The 5,931-nt window shown below is 40.4% G+C and overlaps 1 long non-coding RNA gene across 2 annotated transcripts; it reads left to right on the top strand.

The window, feature by feature from the left end:
- The first annotated feature begins 550 nt into the window (after positions 1-550).
- On the top strand, positions 551-4,600 carry LOC124698451. Of its 2 annotated transcripts, none has more exons than XR_007000965.1 (3): positions 551-2,571; positions 2,664-2,777; positions 4,355-4,600. It is a non-coding gene; the product is annotated as an uncharacterized LOC124698451 (long non-coding RNA). The 2 variants fall into 2 exon arrangements; XR_007000966.1 differs by having other exon boundaries at positions 2,653-2,777.
- The last annotated feature ends 1,331 nt before the right edge of the window (positions 4,601-5,931 follow it).

The raw sequence follows: 5,931 nt of genomic DNA, 5'->3' as shown, positions 1-5,931 counted from the left end.
TATCATGATGTAGTATATTATGATATTCTTGATTTGTTTTAAAGTTTCATACTAAGTTGTGGATTATATATATATCCATTGAGAAATAAAATTTGAGTACCCGTAGCAACGCACGGGCATTTTTACTAGTATATACTACTTAAAAAGAAGGAACATGTTCCCCCTTCCCCCTACTTTCGTCGTCTTTTGGTCGTCCGTCCGTCGTCCTTCATCACGCGTTGACTCCTTTTCTCTTCCCCAAAATCAGGGATTCTTTGATTCCCTCATAAATTCCTTCTCCATAGATCTTGGCCCGAGTAATTTTTGCCATCAATCACTCGCATCGTTCTCCCCTTGCCCGCCGGCTACCCGCGATGACTACCGCACCACGCACCAAACACCGTCGGCGATGACAGCATCACTGGCTGCGCCGCGCTTTGCCCGACGCGAATCGCCCCGCCCCCCACGCCGCCGACGTTATCCTGGTACCCCACTTGACGATGGGGTGTTCCTCGACGACATTGACCTGGATGCTACGGACGGGCCGCCGCGGGCTCACCGCCCTGACGCTTACACCGCCGCCGTCGCCACCAAACTCGGCTTCGATAGGTAAATAAGCTTCTAGACACCCCTAAGATCTTTTTCTGTATTGGTACGTGATTGATTCGATTGATCCTGTAAGCATGCCGAAGTGGGTATGCAGTCCATGGAGTTGGGATCTCGCTGTTGTTTATTTTCTTTGTCGGTTCTTCTGCGGGAATGATGAATCCACCAAGCAATTGGGGGAGGCCGAGAGGTTGGGCGGTTGGTCCAGTTCACCCTTTATTAGGGTGCTTGTAAATCCCAGCTGAGACTTGAGATACAGTGAGAAACATGGGATTCTCTGTATTGATAGAGACAAAGTTCCTATGTCCAGTACTAACCTGAGATGTATTTTGGTTGGTATGGAATCTGTAGCACAAAAAATGGTAGATTTAGCCATTTCTTTATGACAATGATCGGATCTTAGGTACAGTTCAGACTGGAAACCTATGGCCTGTGAATCATCTTCAGTATAGACGAAAGCTACCTATTCTTGATGCTGGTGACCAATTTCAGAATTATGCAAAATCTGCAAAAGTAAACAAACATTGTTTGTTTCTGGCCTGGTAGAATGATACGTTTTGATTTTGGCCGCATGTGATCCTTGCACTTCATTAAACATATTAATATGAGGTAGAAATTGAGGTTTCTTTAGGTTGATCTGATGAATTGAGGGTATTGCTTTACACACTAAATTCTGGAGCTCATTCTTTCTTTATTCTAGCAACTGAATGATAAAATTGCTTTGTTGTGTTATCTCTTTCGACTTTCTTCGTCTCCTTTTGAGAGAAATATTTGAATTTTTCTCTACATAATTACTATAAGTAGTGCTAAAATCCTATTCGCAAAAAAGCCTGGAAAGAACCCTTCGACTGAGGTTTTGCTGTACATTCAAATAGAGCATGCTCGTGTGGTGGGAGAGTTTTCATAATGCTTAATATAATTTATTATTTTGTATTATATTTATGTTACTTTCTAAGTTACAATAGTTGTTTCATGCTCCGCTCATCTATCAATGGGTTCTGAAAGAAGATGTATTTTAATTCTTCCCAAAACTTGAGAATAAAAATATCACTAAACTGTTTCTGATCAACTTGCTGGGTAATGGTAAGATGGATGGTTTCAAGGAAAATATGAAAGAACTGATGTGCTGCCAATTTGTCAAAATTTTAGTCTGGGACAATGAAAAATGTATGCATGTTCAGAGGCAGAATAAAAGACAAACCCTAATCAGATATTATCAGATAGAAAAGTAGAAATGTACTCTAGATGAAACATTCAGAAGACATCATCTAGGCTTAGTTTCAGAGGAGCGGACAAAAAAATTGGGAGCCCCTTCATTGTTTATTCTAGCAACTGGATTATAAAATTATATATATTTATGTATTTGTAGTGATGTTTAGCAGGAAATTGTTACTGTTGTTTTACTAAAGCTTCATGTTCTTACTCTTAGTCGGCATGGCATGAGTTTCTCTGTTTTTACACTTTCGGTACTTCTCCAAGCATCAGCTCTGAAACCATAAACTCCATTTAGGATTTTGTTATACTTTACTAATGATTTCATGGAGGGGTTGCGCCCACATCGAGATGCTGTCCGGGGATGTGCCCACAAGTCTGGGTCTTTGTGTCCTTCCTCAACCTCGGCAGTGACGTGACTTGACCTGGAAGTTGTCAAACCGAGCTCTGATGATACCAACAACGACTGGAAGCATCCGGTGACGAGATGAGCATGCTTCTCGTGATGTGTATGCACATGTGCCTTCGCTGCACTGAACTCGTTCTGCATATATGTGCTTGCAAGAAAGGGCAACTAATATGTTTCTATTTGTTAGAGAGCTCTGAATAAGATTATTGTTTCGTCCTCTTACAGAATTTGCTCTCCTTCCTTTTTGATGCTTTCATGATTGATAAGGTCTCTTCATGATTATGTTTACATATGCGATGGATGCGTCAACGAAAAATTTCAGCTGAAGCTCCTGGTACTCAAAGGTTACTGCTCTTTTTCATAAGGTTAGTGATCTCTTGCAGTTATATATGCATGCCGTGTGTGTTCTCCAAAAATTAGGATTTACACTAACCATGCTATTGTAGTTCATTCACAGGACATTGATTCTTTCAAGATATAATTGCTTGGAAACTGGGAACTTTGTAGATCGTTTTTTTTCCTTCAAAATGGAGGGGGTACCCCTGGCCTCTGCATCGACTTTGTAGATCAGGTACAATCCTAGCCTCAAATCAGCTCTTGATTTATTCATTTTCAAAGAAGCACACTTGCTCAATTATAAGTCTTGCTGTTCCAGTTTTTGCTCATGTTACTTTTGTGGTGTTGATTGTGGTGGCGAAGGTGCAAACCTTCTTTCTATCACTTATGAACCATCATGTTGCGTTACCAAGTCTTCATATGTATAGCCTATAGTTGTCAGTTGTTTGTTAAGCATTCCTTGTAGGATTCAGATGTAGCTAATTATTTTATACGTTATATGTCTTTGATGTAGCACTCCTTGGTGATTCAGATGTCGAGTTTTTTTTTTGTTTGTTTTGTATCAGTGCTTTGAGCTGTGAGCATCCTTGAATCGCCAAGGCATCTATACTAAAAATTTGAAAGACATGAACTGCCTGAATTAAACTGCTCTATTGAACAGAAAAAAAAAACAACCTTCTATTTTTACTTTTTAGGTTCAGTACTTTTTATTTTGTCATCATTAGCAGAATTACATTGTATTCTCTTGCATTGTGTAAACCATATATTTATTCTGAATTAAGGCAATTCAGTTTGCTATATGCTGGCTTTTGGGACTTGCATCACACTGACTAATATCTCAAAGTAGATAGGAAAAAACCAATGTGCCTTTTCTATAATTGAGCATAGTCATAATCAAAGATCATAATTACACCATCCTACTGTACTACTGTAAATAGCCTAACATGTTTTAGTTGCTTGTTTTATCTTAGTAGCCAGGGAAATCATATGGGTTTCTTATTCTGATGACAGTACAGTTAAACTGAGCATATGTCTGAAACCTGAATTGTCTTTGTTATACTCCAGTTGAACAGTCCAACCTGAATTGTCTTTGTTATTCTACAGTACAGTAGATGGAAAAAATTTGGACTGTTCTACTGGTACTACTGGAGTACATTAGTTGCTTGTTTATCTTAGTAAAAACTTTAACCAGGCTAAACATATGGGTTTCTGGTATTGATGAAATTACATTTGTTTATGTGCCAAGTGAGGCAACTCCATAAATGAAATGGTACTGAATCAAAGCAGAGATTGTCAAGTACTCCAGGGGTATCCTTTTGTTGTTTGGTATATGGTCTCTTAGATAAGGGGTATCTTTTTGTTGTAAATGCAAGGAATATCTAACAGAAGGAATAGTTATACGCTGAAGTTACTGAATCTATTATTACTTACGTTTTGGTGCGTTCAATTTAAATGAGGTGTGATGTGCCGATGAAAGGAACCATATAAAAGAAGCAGCTCTGGCCTTACAAGATTCTATAGTAGCTACTGACCTGTCCAGTGGCCACAATTATACAGTCATAATCATAACCAAAGTGCCTTTTCTGTAATTGAGCATACAGCCATAATCATACAGTTAGGCTTTGAAGTTGCTTGCTATAGTTAGGCTTTTTAGTTGCTTAAAAACATATCAAGTACTCCATTATTTTTAAATTGGAGTACATTCTTAAGTTGTTATGATCTGAAAAAAAATCCATTCTCACCCATATAAGAGGACCTATGATTTCCCTGTGTATGATCTGAAATCTAATGCTGGAGTATCATTTTTTGCAGGATGTCTTTGGCAATGGCACTGGACACAAAATAAAATCCAGACAATCTCTAGGTGTTGAAGAAATCGCGCAATCAGGTGAATACTGCTCAAAAGGTCAAAACCAATGAAAGGTCTTCCTGTTACTCGCAGGAGGAAGTGAGCTCCAGCAATGGCGGAGCGCGTGTTCCAACAGCGGCGGAGCGCAGGTTCCAGCAGCGGTCGCGAGACGTGAGCTCCAGTAGCGGCGGCCAGAGGCGAGCTCCAGCAGCAGCGGCGGAGCGAGGGAGGACTCCGGCTCGCCGGCCCGCCGGCGTGAGAGGTTGCCGGCGCCAAGGGTGGGAGGCCGCCCGCTGGGAGGCCCGCTGGCGCGAGGCAGCGAGGAGCGCAGGATTCCGCCGGTGAGAAGCTGCGAACTCACCGGGAGGCACGCCGGCGCGAGCATGCGACGAGCGCGGGAGTCCACCGGCGGGAAGATGCGACCGCGAGCAAGACTGTCCGCCAGCGCGTGGCTGCGATCCATTGGGGGCTTTCCAAAATAAGAAGGGTGTAAATGAAAAAAATAGTTTTGAACTACACCTCCGATACCTAAATCGTGACAATGAAAAAATAGTTTTGAACTACACCTCCGATTCGTGACAGAGGGAGTAGATTATTTTGTGACATTATACGGCAATCTCTTTCTATCATGGCAATTTGCATGGTATATTATTTTTACATGTGCAGAAAAACATTTGTATTGTTTCCCGTGGTAACTAAGAAGTTGGGAGGTCCTTCGATGAGGACTGTCAAAGCTCAACTTAGCGATATCAGAGTCAGACATACTACAAGTTAGCGCAGTAAGAAGCTAGGAAATTGGAGACCTGTACATTACCGACTCGTAAATTACTGCATGGTAATGGAGTTTGTTTTGAGGCAATAGTTCCGATATCACATCCACTTATTGTTTTTGCTCAAAAAAATGTTGTTTGTTGGTTGCCTATCTATCCCTAACTACAGGTTAGGGAAATTACGTTTATGACTCACTCTCCCAGCAATTGAGATAGTTGCACAACCGAAGGATCGAAGGAATATACTAATCATTGCTTGATACAACTTTTGGAATGTGTACTTGCATAATAAACAATATAGTGCACTTTGACTTGAAAAATGAAAGTTTACTCGTCAATTTGAGGGATCGTCAATACCCAGTATGCAAGGTAAGAAGCACAATTCTTATAATTTTGTCCTATTGTTGGTGTTGCACCGTGTTGTTAGACTATTGCTTCTCCTCTTCTCTAGGCTATTTTTGATGTTTCGGAATCAATACTATATTGACTTACAAACTGGACACCTAACAGTGATATTTTTTTAGCATCCTATCCCCCATACTTGCAGTCTGCTCCTTACTTCAAACACATAATGCTTTTTGCAATAATTATATTAACATTTGCTTCGCCTGATACATAATTTTTTGATAGAACTGGACATTCATGTAGTCCAGAATGTAATCCTGCTTACGCAATTGATGAGTTTATCTTGAAAATACACCTATGATATAGATTAGCTTACGGACACCTTTGTTGGCAGTGGAATGAACATATGTACATTAGAACTCTTC

Source organism: Lolium rigidum, chromosome 3 (genome assembly GCF_022539505.1).
Source record: "Lolium rigidum isolate FL_2022 chromosome 3, APGP_CSIRO_Lrig_0.1, whole genome shotgun sequence".
NCBI classification, from domain to species: domain Eukaryota; kingdom Viridiplantae; phylum Streptophyta; class Magnoliopsida; order Poales; family Poaceae; genus Lolium; species Lolium rigidum.
This window is presented reverse-complemented; position numbering and strand designations above follow the sequence as displayed.